Source organism: Desmodus rotundus, chromosome 5 (genome assembly GCF_022682495.2).
Source record: "Desmodus rotundus isolate HL8 chromosome 5, HLdesRot8A.1, whole genome shotgun sequence".
Taxonomy (NCBI): domain Eukaryota; kingdom Metazoa; phylum Chordata; class Mammalia; order Chiroptera; family Phyllostomidae; genus Desmodus; species Desmodus rotundus.
Genome location: NC_071391.1, coordinates 28083871 through 28105195, shown reverse-complemented (window position 1 = coordinate 28105195; position 21325 = coordinate 28083871). Strand labels below are relative to the sequence as shown.

General features: G+C 35.8%; 1 pseudogene; it reads left to right on the top strand.

Annotated features, from left to right (window-relative positions):
* The first annotated feature begins 2312 nt into the window (after positions 1–2312).
* On the top strand, positions 2313–3337 carry LOC112303204 (NEDD8-activating enzyme E1 regulatory subunit pseudogene; annotated as a pseudogene).
* Positions 3338–21325: the final 17988 nt, after the last annotated feature.

Sequence of the window (21325 nt, the reverse complement as noted above, 5' to 3'; positions counted from 1 at the left end):
TGTTTGAGAAAAATAATTATCCTTTCAGGCCTTGGTGTCACATAACCCCCAGAATTAGAGAGCTGTGGTTCCTACTGGACCTCCCAGAAATATTTTCCAGTAAACCTTTCTGGACTGTACTTTTTATTCATATGTTCAATATATTTATTAACCATCTATCTTTTGGCAGGTTTTAAAGCAAAAATTAGAAATAAAATAAATAAATAAAATCTAGGACCTAACTTTAAGACTCATAGTCAAGGAAGCAAGATACACATATTATACCAGTCATCTGTAAGTGCTACAGTATAAAATTATTTATAGACTATAAACATTTGACACAAAAACATAATTAATTCTCCTGGTAGTAGAGGAATAAATGTGGTGGGAAAGGTTTCACCTAAGAGAGAGAGAGAGGAATAAGCATATTGGAACTTAAAAGAATGGATAAGTTGGAGTTGGCCCAAAGATAATAATAATAATAGGTAACAGTATTAGTTATTGACTATATTCATGGATATCACTAAATGCTTCCCTGCATTAATTATCTCATGTGCACCACACAAAAACCTTAAAGTAGATATCATTACTGTTATTATTTATTATTATCATCATCTCCATTTTTAAGATGGAGAACTGAGGTCATATGAGTAGAAATGGAGGACATAGGATTTGAACACAGACATCCAGCTTCCAAACACCACATTATACTCTGCCTCCCACAGAAGACCATCTCAGACAGGAGTCACAAGCAAAAGCTAGAGCATGAAACACTCACCTTCAGAAAGCTGTATGTTTTTCAGCAGGACTGGAACCAAAGCTGTGCTTGGGAAAGTGGCGGATCACAGGGCAGATTACAGATTACCGTGACTATGGGGCATTTAAGGGAGAGCTATGACAAGGAGAGCAGGAAGATCGGACAGAAGGTCACTACAACATGCCAGGTGAGAGGATCAGTGCGGTCCGAAATAAAACTGATAAATGAGGATTAAGAAACAAGACAAGGTTACAAAATGTGGAGGAAGAGTGCGCAGGAGTTCAAGATTTAGGTTGTATGCATTAAATAAACCAAAGCACAGCCCATTTTAAAATTTGGGTTTAGAGTGTGAGAAATTGGTAAATATTAATGTCACAAACGAGTTCATGAGGAAGAAAGCTACTTTCCCAGGGATCAGATCCCCCCTATATTCTGTCTTTGAGGGTTTCATTTGCATTTCAGATGTGTATATGCCTAGTGTACATGTGTGAAACCATCACTCAGTCATCAGAGATTTCTCTGACACGGACAGGCCACCTTTGGCAGCCGTGAATCACTTGATTCCTTTGCAGAGTGGAAAAATAAAAATAAAAACAAAACAAGCAAAACAAAACTCCCTTCATGCCGATCCCACTCGAGGCCACAGGAGTCATCTAACGTCATGGGTTTGTCCTTCAGACAGATTAACCCAGCAGGTGGTTTTAAAATCACATGGCAACCATTTTATGAGACATTCCAATTGTTCCGCCAAAGTTATCTCTTCAACAGCTACATCATCTCATTGCAGAAAGTCAAAGAACAATCTATCCTTATTTTTAAAGGTAATGAGAGGTTAAGTGACCCAATTGGAGAGCTAGAAAGAGACACTCAGTCCATGGCATCAGTTCTGTGTAAGACAGTTCTGTGTCAATGAGTACAAAACAAGATATAGTTTGAAGATTCTTTGTGTTTACATACTTTATGCAATTTATACTGGAGCTTTCATTTACTAGTACAAAATGAGTTTAAATGAAACCAGAATTGAAGAGGTCTTTTTTTTGTTAAGATAAGTACTTTGTTTTTACTTCTTTGTAACCTTCTCCCTTCACTTGTGTGGTTCAGTAAACAAGAATGTCAAGGTGATGTTCAGTATCAGTGAAACAAACACAATATATGGAGAGAAACGATCACAGTGAAATTTCATTTGTGTACTAAACTTCATCCTGCACCACATTAAAATATAATGATAATAAAAATGTTTTTCAGTGTATCATATAAACACATTTTATTTCAATAAAGCTGGAAAAAAGAGAACATTTTCTGATTTAAAACATTTTATTTCAGAAGGTGACAGTGGCACTTTGAAGGGTCTTGGCTTTTATCAGCTGAGGTTGTGGAGCAGCAGGGAGATTTAGAGTCTGCTCATATTTGCCTAATAAATACAAGTGTCAAAAGAAATGAAATTCTTAAACACTTGGTACTTCTAGGTATTAATTCATTTACAATTATTGATTAAAAGAAGATCAGCAGAGAAAATGTTACAAACATTATTTTTTCCTAAGAAGCAAATATCAGCAAGAACCAAGTTTAAGTTACCATGGAATCCTTACAAGAATTAAATAACAATGTGTTTAGAAGTTGATAGAAGAGAGTTCAGAAAACCTTCTAAGATATGACTTTTCCTGTAGGTTTATCACTGTGGATGCAACGTGCCTCCCCAGAAGTATGTTACTAAATTTAACTGATGTTCTCTGGAATCTCCAAATTCCACTTTAATCTGTAGTATATAAGGGACTGGTTGGGTATCACAGGATCATTATAAAAGAACATCCGGTCATAGAATTTCACACAGAGAATACATTCCAAATCTACAACTGGATAAACCATTTTCTGAGCTGAGAGAACATTTTCAGTCTTATGATTTTCAGTCTTATGTGTCATGTGAAGAAATGAAGGACCATAACTGCACTCCATGAACTGTGATCACAGCTGAATATTAGTATCGTCAAATGGTGAAATAAATGGATAAATACCTAAAATGTATAAAGGAAAAGAGGACTTCACTTTAGAGGTTTGATTAGACAAGGGATTCTCAGGAATAAAATCAGGGTTCCAGAAGATGAAGAGAATTTTGAAGAAGCTATTAAAAATATAAACAGCAGCAAAAATAGTGATTCCAATGAATATTAAAGATATATTTAGTGATGATTACTTCATAAATGTCAGTAAACAGGCTCCATCCTTTAGGGTTTCAGTTATGCCTTAAGGGACTTTGTTTCCAAGGATACTTACCTGTTTGAGGCACAATTTCCTATATGATTGCATATTTGGGTGCATGTATGAAGCTGAAAAATGTTTGCCATGTTAAAGCAAAGAAAGGTGTTCTGCTGTGAATAATCATATTGACAAGATGCTGCAGTCCAGGCAACAGAGATCATTTTGGAGAAAGAATTAGTTATTCTGCAGCAGTTCTTCATGTCTTCGAGTTGTAAGACAGTGATCCTTAACTAAAGAATGTGGTTTATATACAATTAACAAGGATAAAGTCATTTCCAGTGGGGACACTCAGATAATGAGATAGTATTCTACTTAATGTTATGAGCTATTGATAATGTTTCATAAACAACAGAGTGGACACGTCCAGGGGTATCTAATTATCGTTTTGAAAAAATATAAGATGTCTTTTCTTACTGGCTTTCTTTATAAATAGAGGTTATCTGTAATGGTGAAAGATGCTAAGTTTTGCTGATATGGAACAGTTGAGCCATATACAATTATTACATTCTTTACAGGAGCTGCAACTCAAGAGGTCATCGCAATTACCACCAAACATTGTAATCTTTAATAACATGATTATATTGGCATGTCACAAACTTCAGGCAATGCCCACTTATAAAATATGCACTCGATGTTGTGTGTTAATGATTAAAACTGTAATAATTGTCTTCACTTTTTGCTCTCATTTATAAAACTCCCCTCAGGGAGAGCTGTTAGAAACAACCAAAGTGTCCTTCAGTAGATGATCGGGTGAAGAAGATCTGATGTATATATGCAATGGAATACTATTCAGCCATAAGAAAAGATGATATACTGACATTTGCGATAATATGATTGGACCTTGAGAATATCATGCTAAGTCAAATAAATCAGTTAGAAAAAGTTGGGAACCACATGGTTTCATTCATATGTGGGGTATAAAACTGAAAGTAACAAATAAACAAATAAGAAAAACAAACAGACACAGACAACAGTGTGGTGATTATCAGAGGCGAGGAGGACGAGGGGGATAGCAAAGGGTAAAGGGGACCAAGTACATGATGACGGAAGGTGATTAACTTTTGGGTGGTGGCCACTCAATGCAATATAAAGATTATGTATCATAGAAATGTACAATCAAAACCTATATGATCTTATTAACCAACATCTCCCCAGTAAATTTAATAAAAATAGTTTTTCTTAACAAATATTTTCATTTGTAAAAAGAAAAAAATGCATTTCTAGCATTTTTGTCACCTAGTGACACAGGAAAGACTGGCACTGTCTTATCCTTTTTATTATGTCCAGGGAAACAATTTAGATAAAAACCTGAAGCCACTTACCCAATGACAAAATTCAGTGATGGTGAGGGGAAAGGAGAAATGATCACTTTCTTTCTTGGCCACTCTCTTTGCTTGATTTTTTGAATCATGTCTTAGATTTCCACCTACACTTAGATATTTCTTCTTGGTGTCTTTGACATCAAAAAACTGGAGTTCCCTCGGGCTTCATTCTTATGCACTTTCTCTCTTCTACCTACACGAATCCATTAGGTGATGTACAGTTGTTGTATCTTGTGTACCACCTCTGAAGGACTAAATCCAGGTATATGCTTTAAGCCCATTCTCCTCTCTGCATTCTAGGAACACCGTGTAACTGCCTGTACATGGTGGTTTTGTTCTGTGTCAACTGGTTAATCTGGGATAACATATCACAATTTTCTTCCCTGTGTATTGCCAACTAAGGGTTGACTGCAGGAAAAAAGTATTTGGAAGCAAAGCAATGGCCCTTAAGCACTGAATGTTGATACAGTGTGCCTGGTACTGCTGATTAAAATACTCTGCATATATTTTATTTTATGTCATCTACCAGATTGTAAATTTGATGAGAGTAAAGATATTGGTTGTTTTGTCCAACAGTGTAAACTGAATCCACAGTACCACTTCTGCCAGCTAGTAAGCCCTCAATAAGTACTGTTGGATGAATGAAGAAACATTAATGTTAGAATTCATACAGCCACGTAAATCCACTGTCTCAAAAACAATGGCTGCGTTCACAGAACAGTTCTAAAAGAAGACTTGTGTCATTTTGTTTGTCAAGTTGAACTCAATGACATTTCTAAGATTTAACTCTTTTTAAGTTATACAAATGGAATTTCACAGGGTTCAGCCTATATGTAAAATAAGATCTTAAAAAATACACAGCAACTTGGGTAAATCTCTTATGCATTCTATTGGTCAGTTGTTTTCTTCTGTTTTGTATTTGTTCTCAGTATGATTGCTTTTCACTTAAGAAGTTTACCAATATAGTTTCCAAGTTTTAAAACATACATACTAAGTGGATATCAGTGACTTTAAGGACACGTGTTTTACCAAACGCTCAGAACCCACCCCACTGCGATTCAGCGGCACCTCTGCTATTGCACGCAGGTTAAATGCAGGCATTCATGCCTCAGTGGTGCACTGTGACTCTGGAATCTGTGTGTTTTTTTTGACATCATGAAAAGTGTTTGTTAAACATATATTTTCTTCTATTGTGAGAATATAAAAAGAAAAAATCAATATTATCTTCTGAAGATTTTGAAATATGAAGTCCAGTTCTCATTTTCCCGTTCTAATTCACTTTTGAATACTTGTCCACTAAGCAGATCAGATTGCTTAATATTGAACAAAACTACAGTGTGTCTCTTTTATAGGGTGAAAAAAGAAACCCAGAAGGAATCTCACCCTTTACCATTCAGTAGACAACGATCACCAGGGAGTTGGACATTCATTAAAAGTATTTTTAAAATAATAGACTAATAGTCACACCTACATCTTCTCCACCATTTATTTTCAATCTACCTTAACAATTACATGTGGACATTATATCCAACCTATTTCTGCAATGGTAGAAAAAAACTTCAAGTAAAATAAAAATAAGAAAAAATAAAATATCCACTCAGGAGTCTATGAGGTATGAGAAAAGAGAAAAATTACCCCTGTAATTTGGTCAAGCAGTTCTGGATGGCATATTGAATTGGTAATGACAAAAAATGATATCTGGGTGAGTAGCTTAAAAAAAAAAGCTACATATTGATCCCCTATGGTGTAGTCAGCCAGGTGTTAGTATTTTTTCCCTAGCAAAGTTATTGGGTAAGCTTTTCTATCCCTATTGTTCACCTGAATAAACTAAAGGTAATAAATTTATCCAAGTTAGCAAGGGTATTAGATATAAAATATACATGTTTTATATATTTATACACTGTTACAATATGACTTGAGATAATTTTAAGATACTGCAATTAACAATGAAAGTTAACGTAGAACACATCTTTGATATAAAATTTTTTGCTTTGTTAAGTAAATTATGCAATAATTATTTAGGCAGATGGACGTGTGTTGATAACCAGATAAATATTTATTATAGATTCTTCTTTTCTCTATTCAAGAGATTAAAATTTACTAGTTTGAAAATGTGGTCAAGAAACTAAGTTCATATTATCTATCTTCCAGGATTAAATAATATTAATGTAAGTCATTAAAAAGGTGTTTTTATCTCTAAATCACCACAATTCTAGGATGACACATTACCTCTCATGAGACTCTTGACCTCACAGAGGAACATGTCTCCTCAGCATCATAAATTCCTTCAGTAGTAATTTCTGGAGTTCACAAACTTTAGAACTCTTTGTTGTATTAATTTTGGGTGGAAATTCCTAGCCTGTCTTGGCTCCCCCAAAAGACATCACAGAGTCAGGTCTATAGCTGTCAGGCATTTCATTAGAATGCCCCTTTTTACATGTTTAAATTCATACATTTGATTTCTATAGGGTTTGGCACAAATAACACCCCTTTATTGTTATAAAATATTTTATTACAAAATCATACGCGTGTAATTCTGTAACATAACAATATCACAGTCAGCACACAGTATGGCATTTTAAGTGAGATGTTTAAATTAAAACTATAAATTATTACACCCATATTATTGCCCTACCAACCACATTCAAGGAGGCGTTAGTTCTGCTGGGCCTTGTATATCTATTAAAAAGTAAGCCAAAACCTCATAGTCCTGTAGCTTTAAAGGAGGGAGAATCTAATGTTAAGATATTCACATTGATAGCGGTCTTTCCGAGAATATCACCAAGTAGAAAGTCACCAGTATGATTGTAGGGACTCAGTCAGTACAGGTTAAACATAACTAAGCATTAATACTGTAAGAATATGATTTTATGTGTTAAATTATGTTATGTATTAGTTACATCACATCTATAAAAATAAAATGCACTATTCTAACATGTGTCTATCTCCTATGATAGCATTTTCCCCTTACATTTAGCATTGACACTGATTTTTGTTACATGGTGTAGCTATTTGACAAAGTAGCAGTTTAGAAATAATAGATTTTCAAATTCCTGTTCTGTGGTAGCGAAAACCAAACTATAAGGTAAACTCAAACAAATTTTAAGGTAATATATGGGTCATATAAATTAATTTCTGAAATGCTAGTGACTCTAAATAAAATAAAGATTTTTTGCTTTGAATGGTTTATTTGAAAACTTATTATGCAGGCTAGGAGAAGATGGTGTTAACATTTATTTTCTGCATTTACATTAGTGTCCTGGTTCTGACAGTTTACAGACTGGCTGTTCCTGACAAAGGAAAGTCAAGTTTCTTACCCTCATTTTATTAAATAAGGGGTAATGCATATGCTAGTAATGGTTATTGTTGATATTTGAATTTACCAACCTTGAAAGTAGCTTCCACATGTACTAAAAAGCATCTTGATAATACATAGTGGTCACAATCATGACCTTCTTGGGGATATAAATTATACTTTTTCTATCTATATTCAAATTTAATTTGAAGTAGTTAGGCTTAAGGATACAACAAAAATACCCATATGAACCTCCAGTGTCTCTTGCAAGGGAAATTTGAATTATTTGAAATTGAATAAGTATCATATGTGGGAGTGTTCTTTGTAAATGGCAAAGGGCTTAAAAATATATATTAGATTTTTTACTCTTACTATCAGGATAACTTCAGCTTTAGAGCTCCTTTAGCAATTTAATAATGCAACATCCTAGCTTCTGGCAAAACCTTCCCCGAAGCATTTCTGATGTGACTTAAGTCATTGGATGTTTGTTCTTTTAGTTCTTGTCTGATCTCAGCTCCAGCTTGCAAAGTTACTACTGCGACCACTAGACTCTAGAGTCTTTGGACAGTGTCAGCTGTGAACGGGGCCACGATTAGCATGTGTCCTGGTATAAGGGTCCCCAGCAGAAGAAGCCAGCTGCCAGCCACTAAGAGACTTGGTATGTTAATACCCAACTTCCTCACCCCTGGGAAGCTTTTCTTGTTTTCCTGACAAAAAAAAGAAAGGCTCTATTTATCTTCATTGTTGACCTGAAAACATACTCTGTATTGGCTGCCATCCTTTCTTTGTCTTACTTCTTTACTTTTTCATTGGTATTTCTCCCACTCTGAAATACATTACTTGCACTCAAAGCTTTCTCAGGGTATATTTCTGGGGGAACTCAAGCTAACACACATCTGGTGAGATCACTGCAATGGCCATATCCAGCTCTACATTTAAATGGCCTAAACACTTCAAGAAAATGGGTGAAGACCTGACTTAAAAGAACCAGCTAGTGAATGTTTTCTGAATAAATCAAGTTCTTTAAGGGCTATACAAATAGACATTTATAAGAAAAAACAATGAAGCTAGTTGGGGCTTTCTGTGATCTTCCTATTTTGAGGAAAGAGTAAGAGAAATTTAGACTCTCACTGAGTATCCTGGTGGTGTGTCCGCTGTCTTCTCAGTGGGCTAATTCTTGTGTTGCCCCTTTGTCTGCTCATCACAGTTGCTTCAGTATTTAATTCAGTCTCTCAATAATAGCATGTTCTATCCTTTTGCTTATTTTCGTGTGGACAATACCTACAAAATATGCGTCCGCTAAGTCCTTGAAATTCACCCTCAATGCTGGAATAAAAGGTTCTCTTTAAATTCAATAAGACTGCCAGTTTTGAGAGCTTCTCTATGTACTGTTTTGGGTATTTCTTATATATTTACATTTCATATAAATGAGAAAATAATTTGAGGTTATTAGTATTTATTAATCTTATAGGAAGGTGACAGGCTCAGACAATTTAATAACTATCTCCCAAATCACCCATCTATTAGAGTGACAAGGTCAGTTTTCAAGCTTAAACACATATAACTCAGTCTTTTCATTATATTACACTTATTTTTAACAAATAAATGCATTTATGCACATATATACAAAGTTAGAACAATTTGTTGACACATTGTCCTTGTAAATTGTGGTGAACAAATCCCCAATGAAGAGAATTCCATTTTCCAGTCATAGATCCATTTTCATTGGAATGCTTACTTAATTTCTCTAGGTCTCAAAACAAAAAAAGAAAACCTAAATTAAATGCAGGGTAAAAAGAGTACCCACTTAACAGTATTGGTCAAAGGATCCAATGAAGTAGCAAATCTAAAGTGCTTGACATGATTTCTAAAGCATAATATACTACCAAAAACTAGAAACTATTATTATTAACGATCTGAATAAAAGATGTGTTAATGGTATTTCAAGAAGGCTGTGTAAAGACAGAGAGTGTGAGCTATAAAGACAGGCAGTTCGATATCTAGAATAGGGAAATATTATTCCCCTGTTATCCTTGCTTAAGAAAATGTAAGCTCTGTTAGAGATTTCTAATAATCTCTATTTCTAGAGATTATTTCATCAATACCTTTGGTAATGAGTAGTACACTCATTCAGTAGAAGCAGCAATCTCATGGGAGAATATTGTGTTATAATAGAGGTCCTTTACACAGCTTTAATGTTGGTGCCACCCAAATTAAAAACAGAGACAAAACCAGATTTCATGATGTAGCATAAAACAAAGCAGTGTTGTTAAGGTTAGATCGACTTCATACTTTTACTATAAATCTTCTTTATTCTGGTGGCAAATGCAGATACAATTCACAAAAGTCATGTGGTGATATACATTAGACACGAATACTATTACCATAAACTAAGTGCCAATAAAGCAAAAAAAATCCTCTTGTAGAATTGTCCTTCCAAAGGAGAGTTTGAGGAGGTATTTTAAGAAAAGCAAAGTTGACCTCAAATAGAAAATGCTTTTGACAAAATACTGCCTTTTTTATTTTTCTCATGCTTTGGAAAAATCCCAACTAGGCTCTTGGTCAAATTTATATTCATGGCACAGAGTCTAAATTCACAGATATCAGCCTGATCAGATGCCACTCATTCTCCCAGCATGAACAGTGAATTGGACATGACTGAGAATACGATGCGGAAAGCAAGGACACATTAGTTTTCCCAGAGACACTGCTGGGTTGAATGTGAATGTAGCATGGGCAGTTAGAACATGCACGCACTTCGCCTCTGACTATTCAACACCCCCTGCCTGAACTGTTGTCCTGTTTCTCATCCATTCAGCAGATGCTGATGGTAACATAATGTCACAAACCTGGTTGGTTTTGTTGACTCAATTGAATCCAAAGTTAGCAGGTGGCAAATATCACAGTATAATACAGTGCGACCCAAGGTTGAGAATGCTAGTTCAGTTTATTGTGTAAGACAGGAGGGTGCCTCAAAGCTCCTTCACAAAGATGTACAAACAAAGATTTTTTGGGAAAGTCTGCAGCAAGGGGAAAGTTTTCAGTCTTATTACCTTCAAAGCTTTAGGTGTGTGTGGGGAGAGGGTAAGGGGAAAAGAGTGGAATTATTCTTTCATTTTCAAATTTCAACCCTGATAAATTATCTGCTTCCTTCTAATAAAAGGGGCTGGGAGAAGAAGGTAGGATGAGATGGAGGAAAAAATTATGAGAAGGAAGACAAAAGAAAGAGGAAGATGTGGGATGATCTGGAATGGAATCAAGAACACTGCAAATCTGCAGATCTGAACCTTCTTGCTAGTGCGGCTTCCAGCATCTTGTCTGTCACCTAAATTAACTACATACTGAGAGACTCACCACTTGAGTCCACAATGGCCAAACTATACACATAATATAAAACTCTGACCTCTAACCCACAGCAACCAGCCCAGGAAGCCACACTACAATCTTTGCAATAATCCACCTAAAATGGATAAAACTTAGGACCAAGCCAAATATGCTCCTTTAAACAATCACATCGGATGCCCCGCATCTACTTAGCCAAACTTTAACTTCACCGTACACACAACCTCCAGTCAGTGCACACTAAAGCCTTCCTTTCTTCCCCCACTTCACAGCTTCTCAGCTCCCCTGGCTGCATTCCAGTCTTTGCCACGTAATGAGGGGCTGACTTCCTTGTCAAGGAAGCACTGAATAAACAGTCTGCTTGGTTTCATTTGGGTATTATCCAATTATTCCCAGAACAACTTTATTGAAAAGTCTCTTTGATTGCAGCAATTAATGAGACATTATCAATGTCTTAGCTAGATTGAAAGAGAACATTACATTTTATTCATTCTTTCTGAAACAAACAAAACCAGAGTTTGATAAGGTTTTACTTTGGGACATTCAGCTCCATTGCCAGACTCTAGGCTAATCATTTCATTAAATATTCACAACATATCTAGAAGATAAATATTATTTACTCCATTTATGGATGAGAAAACTGAGGTTTAGAATGCTAAGTCACTTTATTGTAATTGGTTAAAAAATAAAAGGAGACATTTGGGAGAGCTAATATTTGAACATATTTTAAACTGACTCTGGAGCCAAGATGCGTATTACTCTGTGGCGCAGTGGTTAGGATTGAATTTACTAGTTCTAGACACTCTCGCAAGTTGCTTCCCCTCTTTGTTTCTCAGTTTTCTCATCGGAAAAATGAGGATAAAATATTTCTATACAAAGGGATGTTGTGATAATTGAGTTACAGCATACAAAGCACTTATAATAATGCCAGAAGGTAGAAAGTACTCAATTTGTACTTGTTACTAAGGAGAGGAAATTGGAGGAGGAAGAGAGGAAAAAGAAATAATGTTCTGCTTTCATCCTCTACTCATGGGTAGAACTTCCATTCCTTGGTGTTAGTTGCTTCCCAAATCAAGAATGGATTGTAAAAAAAAAAAATCTTAGAAAAGAAGGATATATTATGCATTGTGAAAAGGCTAGCCTCAGCCACAACAAGCCCAACCGTGGATTTATGTTTCACCGCTGGTCATCATGCTTCCACCGTCCTTGATCACTCACTTTAGCTTCCCATGAAAAGTGTGTCCCCAGGTCCACTGCAAAAAGCTGGGGATGCAGCTGCTTCTCCTCCTCCCTCCCATTCCACCGGCTCTAGGGATTTTTTCACTTCTCCTAGGGGAGTGGGGATGGGATTCAGGGGATCTCCCAGCATAGGTACAATGGTTATTCATATACTTGAAAAACTGGTTAAAGCAGTTATGCGAAGCCTGTGTTTTGTTTTGTTTTTTCTAATTGCAGTCTCCTCAATGGATTCTTCCTGTGTATTCTGCTTGGACCGCCACAGGGCAGATGACAATTTAGAGGCACCTGCTCTAGTGCACTGCTCTGGTTCCGACTCTGCCAGTCTCTCAACATAATAAGAAGTGTTGAGCTTCAAAGAAATAAGTTAGCAAAATACTTTGATTTTTAAAAATGTGTTTATTTTGAAATTCCTCTGTTTCAGAAAGCACCTGTGTCAAAAATAAAATGACTTAAAATATTATTTGTATTGTTTTTAAAATACTCTTTGTATCATATTTGGATAATTTGTCCTTTTTATCTCCCTTAATGAACGTCTACCTTAATACCATTTTAGAGGCCACCCTTGGGATTTCCATTCCCAAATAGTAAAGGCTTTGAAATACCTTTACAGAAACAAAGGGGAAAATGTATAATTCTGTACCATGTTTAAAGGTTAATCTAAATCCTTTGTTAATGTCTTGCCAGCAGATGTTTTAAGATAAGAGGCCTTGGTCAATAGATAAGCCTCATGGTCTATAAGCTTTTTGTAGATTTTTTTTGTGATACATTTTGTGAATGGCTGTTACCCTGGCAATCTGAACTTAGAACAGTGGTGGACAACTCTTTTTCTCCCTTCTGATAAAACCACTTATGAATAGACAGGGAGCATCCTTGCCCTGTACAGAGAAACTCACTGGAAGAAAAAAGGACTTGAGGATTGGATTTTGGCTACGCTGCTTGTTTGTTTTGTACCCTTAAAGAGATTATTTAAATGTCCCCATTTTAACTGGGAGAAGGTAATAATTGGCTTGAAATATTGTTTTTGAATTATAGGATGTAATGTAATATCATACTCATACAATGTATGCCAAATATAGTTATGTATATTTTCCTCTTTACCATCAACATAATCATCATCTTCTTCATCATCTCTGGTTCCAGAAAAGCACAACTACCTTGGATTAACAAATCTAATTATAAATATTCAGACAAACCAGATTCTAGCTAAACTGAAGAATTAAGCATCTCTGATTAGCAAAAGAGCAATGTTGTTAATTTGCATTACAGATATCTGTTCAGAGAAAATGAATTAATATTTATTTAGACTTATCTGCCAGGAAGTGTCATGATTTATTTTGGGAGCCTTTAGCTCTTCCAGTAGCTCAGTGCCAGTCCCCAAACCTCAAAATAAATATACAATCTAGGATGTAGCAATAATTTTAAGAAAAAAATGCTCATCCCATGTCCCAGTCAGATTGTTCTCCACACATTCCACACACAGGCACTAAACATTTACCCACATGATTTAGATTAATCCTCACAATACTTCTCTATGTAGGCAATGTTTTACCTTACAAAAGAGAAAATTGACATTCATAAATAACTAATTTATCAAGAGCTATCTAACTAAAAGGAATTAAGGAATGTCCATAGACAAATTCAAAAAAGATAAGCGATTTGATATTTACTTGTATGTGTATGTATGTACATATATATAAAAATGTATATGTACATTTGCATATAACTGTAATGTAATGATACTAGTTTTTCAGTAAGGTAATCAGAAAGCCTAAAAAGATGAGTATGAAATCACGGGCTGCACTAAAAGCCCTCTCAAGGCAAGATGAAAATTCAGAATCCTTCATATACATTGTATTATAAAATGTACTATTTGTGTTTCAAAACTATAACTTAATTTACTTCTCACAACTGCCCTATCGGCACTATATTGCTGTTATACCCACTTTAATCATGGGGAAACTGAAGCAGAGAAAATAGTGTGCCCAAGGGAACACCGCTGGTGAGTACAAGAACCTGATTTGAACAAAGGTGATCTAATGCATCCCGAAACATTACTTACCGTGCAGTGCTGCCTCCAAGCATGTCCTCCATTCACAGAATAATGGTTTACCTTAAAGGATAAAACATGAATGTGTAGATGGTGTCAAATGATTTATCTATGTATCTTCACAATCCATTAATTTGATTTTCCTAGAAAGGTAAACAACAAAACTATTAACATCTAAATTTTGACAATAAGGAACAGCGTTTCCTTGCAAGAAGTATTATAGAGGTCTGAACTTCAGCTCCTTTTGAACATAAGCAAATCCAACCCATCATATCTCATCAGTGCCCCAGTTGAGACATTCCAATTAGGGCTGGCTTGTGTTGTATATATCTCTGTGTCCTACTTGCAAAAGATTTTGAATTATTTTTCTCTGTTTTTTATTCTTTCACAGCACATACAAATATAGACACACAGTCACATACAATGTTTGTTATTCCAAAACCAAATCATATAGTTGTTTGTTATCTTTTTTGAAAATAATCTTTTAAAAATAATCATTTGTTTAAATCAATTTAAAAAGTAAATTCTGAATGGTCAGTGGCTGTGTTATGATGAAGAATATATCTTATTTTTGTCCTAGGTTCCCAAAACTGAGCTTCAGAAACTTTTGGAATTGCCTGACCTGAATGATAGGGGTGTCTTTCCTGAATGAGAGGGGAACCTCTTTTACCACACTTGAATTTCTATTAATTGGGTGAATCACAGTAGGCCCTTACTTTCAAGGAAGTCTCTGGGCACACCAGAATGACAAGTGATTAAGAAGGTTGGAACTTTTAGCCACAACGTCACCTACATCTCTAGGGAGAAGACAGGGACTGAAGACTGAGCTCAATTACATGACCTGTGATGTAATAATACCCAAATAAAAGCTCAACATGCAAAGCTCGAAAAACTTGAATGGTGAATACACCCATGTGTAAGGAGGGTAACCCCCTGGCAAGGGATCTCAGCACCTCAAATCCACCCAAATATTGCCCTATGTGTTTATTCCATTTGGTTGTGTCCTTTACAACGAAACTGAAATTATAAATAGAGTGTTTTCTTCAGTTCTGCAGGACAATCTAGCCTATTATTGAAACTTATGAGCTCATGGGAACCCCTAAATTTATTGCTGATTGGTCAGAAGTGCAGGTATCTGAAGTAAAAGCAGTGTCATGGAGGACTTGACCCCAGTCCCAGAGAGCTATGGAGCTATGGGCAGATTTTAATTGAATTACAAGACATCAGTTAATGTCAGAGAATTGCTGTTAGATAAGTGATTAATAATAAAATATAATATGATACTCAATGACCTCCCTACCAAATAAAAACATTTGCATGTCGGGGAACATTTCCAAAGGAGAAAATTTGACTCTGGTTACTCAGAAAGACAAGTCAATATAAGTTTGGAAGAATGCAGTTTTCTTCACATGTATTGTTTATCTAAGGTTTTGTGACAATTTTTTTAATCCCTATGAAATACAACTCTACTTAGTCATCAACTTCACTGACCAGACTTGACTCCAAAACACTATAATTGTTGCCAAAAATAAATTTGTATGTCAAATACAAAATTGTGCCATATTTGAGAAAATTCAAAATGATCTGCTTAAGGAAAAGCTGGAGACCGTGGAAGGAAATAAACCTCCTAAGCATCTCTAATCAGCAGCAAAGGAAGCTCGGATCATTAACCACTCACAGATAATGAGAACAAGGGCATGGTCACTGCACATCAGTGCTCCCTGGAGTGGCCAGGGCCATGCTGGCACATACAGAACATGCAGAGAAGTTGTACCAGAGGTAATGGAGGTGACGGGTTGAGAGTAAGTTCATTTAATCTTAATATAGTCTAGTCCAGTGTATTTTTTTCATGTTTTCCTAATCTCAAAGTCATAAGTCTAAATTATACAAGACAAACCACTTGTACAAGTAAAGGAGGAGAGTGGCCACCTGGTCAGATACCAATGGAGCAGCACTTTGTAGTCCTAGAAAGTACTCAGGCTTCAGAGTCAGAAGATGTCATTCAAGTCACCACCAGTTATTAGTAGTGAGATTTAAGGCACTTAAATTCTCTAAGCCTCACATTTCTGATTGGTAAAATGGGGATATACCTCACATGGTTTTAGAAGAATTTTAAATGTAATAAGATCAGGAATGTAATCCTTGATACACAAAGCTCTCTCCACAGTTTTTTTATTACATTTATTGGGGCAACAGTGGTTAATAAAATTATATAGGTTTCAAGTGTAAAGTTCTATAATACAAGATCTGTTTATTGCACTGTGTGCCCACCACCCAAATTCAAATCATCTTCCATCACCATATATTTGACCCCCTTTGTCCTTTACTCCCTCACTCCCCTTTCCTCTGGTAACCACTGTTACCTCTGTTGTCTGGGTATCTATGCGTTTGTTTGTTTGGTTGGTTTTTGTTCACTTGTTGCTTTCAGATTTATATTCCACATATGAGTGAAATCAAACAAGTTCTTCCGATTTGTTTTGCTTAGCATGATATTCCAAGCTCCATCCATGTCATCACAAATGGCAGAGCTCCCTCTTTTCTTATGGCTGAGGAGTATCCCACTGAACATACTCACCACATCTTCTTTATCACGACACCTACTGAGGGACGCTTCAGTTGTTTCTATGTCTTGTCCACTGTGAATGATGCTGCCATGAACATGGAGTGCCATGTCTCTGGTAATGTTTTAAAAGTCCGGGGCTAGAGACCCAAAAAAGAAGATTCTGGGTCATATGATAACTGTATGCTTAAAGTTTTGGGGAATCTCCAGGCTGTTTTCCATTAGGGGATGTACCGGTTTACATGCCCACCAGCAGTGGAGGAGGGTTCCTGTTCCTCCACACAGTTTGACATTTGTTATTTATATTTTCTTCTTATTCACATAGCAAATACTATTTTATACTGTATGTATCAGATGCAATCAGAAAATAGCTAATAACCTTTACAGTCATAAAACTAAATATTATATTACTGATCTTATACCAATTTTCAGAAAAAAAAGAAGTCATAATAAAACAAAAAGCACAAAGAAAAAAATATCCCCATCATATATAAAGATATGAGGTTACTTTTATGTAACAAAAGATAATATTTATAATAGTAAAACAGTGAAAAGGTGAAAATGAATAGGACAATATTAATAGTAAGAATTAAGAATTGTAATGTCACCCTATTCAGAATTGTGTAGTTGTCAGTCATGAACATGTATGTGCTGTGTGTCACTGTGTCTGTGTGACATGAGTCATAGAGAATCAAAGTGTACACGTTGTCATTGTTAAAGAAAGAGCACACTGGAGAGTAAATTAAGGTAGGAATGTAAGTAACTACAGTTCAGCACTAGTCTTAGGATTAAAATTAAAAATATTTAATTGCCCTATGTCAATTAAATAATTAAAATATGACATGATTACACATTGTCAAAAGATCTCAAACCCATTAAGCTTTTAGAATTTTGATACTTGGAATTTGCGTGTACATTCTAGATAGTGACAGAGTTAGACTTAACTGGTATCCTTCCCATCTGTTAACCACATAACATTTTATGTTACTTCAGTCAACACGTGCTTTCACGTCCATGCTTTATTTGATCCTGGAAATAAAGCCAGTGAGAAAAGTGGAACAGAGACTATCACTCTCATCTTACCAATGAGAAAGTTGTGCAAAAACTAACACAAACACAGATTAAGTATTTTATTTGTTCAAATCACATGACTCTAAACTGATTTGACTCCATACCAGTTTATAAACCTGTATCTCCTCCATTTCAAAATGTTCTCTGTCAAACTACATGTGAGTATTTAGTTCAATTGAGTAGAACAAAATATCTAGGAGTCCAAAGTGTGGTTTTGATTTTCACTAAATCAGTTCATTTCTTTCTATTTCTCTGGCATGGATCCCAATCCCGGCCATTCTGAATAAAAATACATTATCCACCATGGGCGTTTCTGAAGAGGAATAAGTGTATCCTCATCTCTCACTTTTGAAAACTAAGCACAAGAAACACAGCTTGACCAATTAAACTTATCTGTAAACATGTGGAATCTGAGCACCTAGTCCTATCACTTTGACCTTGCTGAGTCCGAGTGCAATGCATCTTCTTCTCGAGCTCTTGGTATGACAGCTAACAGGACACTTACCAGCACCTGTGGGGCTAGACTCAGGTTAGACTCGTAACCTTCTGCCCAGGATCCATTGGCTAACTTAACAGTTAAAAGCATCCTATTCACCTCAGCTTCTTTGAAGTGAGAAATTCAAGGCCAGCATTAATAAAAATAGATTCCACTTTCCTCTCAAACTCAGTGCTAAAATGACATTTTGTTCCTATCCTCTCTAATAATAAATGATTAATGATCACCTGAGCACAAAAGAGAAAAAAAAGTTAGTAAATATAACACTGTGACAATGTGTGAAATAGCTACAGCATCTCCAAGCAGCAAGTGAATGCAGTTAGAACAGCGCCGTGCGTGTGTGTGGTGAAATTCAAGCCTGCATCATCCATAAAACTCCTCTCACCTCGGCCAGTCCCAGAGCAGAATGCACGCATAGGCATTTTCAAGAGGACAGAAGTAGATTTCCATGTATGGGCAGTGTCCATAGGCACGCCCAAGGATGCAGGGTTACCTAAAATTGTTTACCAAAAAATCAGCACCTGAAGTTATAAAGAAAATCAGTATAAAATAAACAAGACTCTACAAAACAGAATGGCTTTAAAATTTCAAGGCCAAAGTATGAACAAAGACAGAGGGAATGCTTAAGAGTTAATGTGTTAACAATGACATAAAACAATCGCACCTGGTCCACTGGTCCATTGTGAGACTTAGATCAAAATGGTGCCCAAAATTTCTTCAGAATAAAGTGAAATAAAATAACTTGTCTGAAAATAGCATGTTGCAAAGTAAAGATCCACACTTAGATTCTTCCAGCTAAAAAGTCAAAACTTTTGCTGCCACGGGTTTGCTTTCCACCCGGGAGTATTGACCTTGGAACAGAACCATCAAATTTAAAGCCCTGGAACTAGTTAAACAATGGCAGAGCTTGGAATTCTCAGGGATGCAAAGAATCAGCACCAAAAAATCATGAATGAGCCTCAAGAAAAACTACATAAAACCAGATATAAGTTATATATATATATAATATATATATTATTTATATATATATACAGTAAAATATATACAAACAATATATAAAATGTTCTACAACACAAAAGAATCTGTTTCCAGAATAGAGTAAGAGAGAAGCACAGAGCTCTAATGTAAGAAGAGTAAACGTAGAGGGCCTTATCAGACTCGTATACATTTCTTTTATTGTTGACACAATTACAGATGCCCAATTTTCCCTCCCTTTGCCCCCATCCACCCAGCCCCCGCCCCACCTTCTTACAAGTACATATTTTGACTTTTACTGTGATTGACATGGGAAGCTACTGTGGGGTTTTAAGGAGTCAGGTGATACATGTCATTTACAATCCAATAGCACTTCTCTGATTTCTGTGTTCAGGAGGGATACAGCAATGCAGAGAAACCCACTAGGAGGTTCTACAATAATACAAAGACAAGAGAATAGTGGCTGGACCGGTAGGGTTGTGTTAACAGTGAAATAGACAGGATTGGTTGATGAAGCCACTGCAGGGTATGAAAGAAAGAGAAGCATAGGAAATGATTCCAGATTTTAGTTTGTTGTTTCGTTTGTTCTTGTTTGAGTAACTTCCACAGATGAGGAATCTAATGGGGCAGGAGGGAACAGATTAAAGGGGTGCCCTTGATTTTGGTGGGTCATGTGTAATTATGGGGAGTGGTCTTGGGAAAGGAAGGTACATGCAGCATATTGTTCCTCTGAAGTGACTTTCTAGGGACAGGATCTTCTTGTGAACTAACGTTCGCCCACAGAACACATCTAGGCTCATATCCACCTCAATCCGGTGTACGGTGCTGAGGAACTAATTTTATGGGTAAAGGGTTATTATCATACAAAGGTATACCTTCTGATTCATGATAACATTAAAAAATTAACATCCTGCAAAAAGATAAAAAAAGATTCATATTAAGGAGGAGAAAGGTCAGAAAAAGTTTCACAAACTAGGCAACAAGTGAACTAGAGCCACTAGCTAAGTACCATTCTACCAATGTGATGCTGGCACCTCTCACTGATTCTTTGAATGGTTATACATAACTTATGACATTTTTTTCAAATTCCATATTAGGTGGAAAGAAGACAAATAATGGGGACTGGGATACAGCTAACATGAATGGATGCTGACATTGTCCTGGTCTCTTCTAAGCACTTTCCACACGTACATTTTTTCGGTCTCACAATAAACCCAAGAGATGGAGGGTATGATTATCTTGGTTTTACAGATGAAAAGAGCTGATGCAAAGAATTGAATCTGCTAGAATCAATAGATAGCTCAGTCTCCTTGAACCTCGGCGGTTAAATCTATCATAATAAGAACTGATCTTCAAAATGATAAGCTCAAGACCCTGAAAAAGTTCTCAGTTTTCAAGAAGTTTACTGTTAAAGGAAATTAATCATTGAAGGTTTAGAAGGATCACAACTTACAGACATTAAGAGAATAATGCTATCTTATTTATATGGGATAGGGAGAAAGTAAATGAGCTAACCTTCTGTTATTTTTGTTAGCAAGGACACTTGATTCACCTAAATATTCTTTTCGAAAACCCTGATTAATTGGAGATAAGTTGAATAAACAATCCTGTCAATTCCGTCATATATAGCGACAGGTAGGTTTCTTGATAATTTAAATTATCTCAAGGAATATGAAGAGCTTCCCATTCCATATACCAATATTGTTCTCAGTTTGTTAAAATTCAGTTTATCACAAAAAATAATGATAAGGAAATGTAAGTATTTAATAGACAACAGAAAGAAAACATAAACAATTGGTTTTAACATTGTGCTCATAGTAGAAATCTTCAGGTGACACTCCCCCCACAAAAAAAATTGCAAACTGCAGAGAGGGGTCAGATGATACAAATAAACAATTATTTATAGAATATTTATCAGGAATATTTAATTAGAGAGAAATCAAACAAAACATACAAATCTGTGTATGGTCATATTCTATTTTTTAA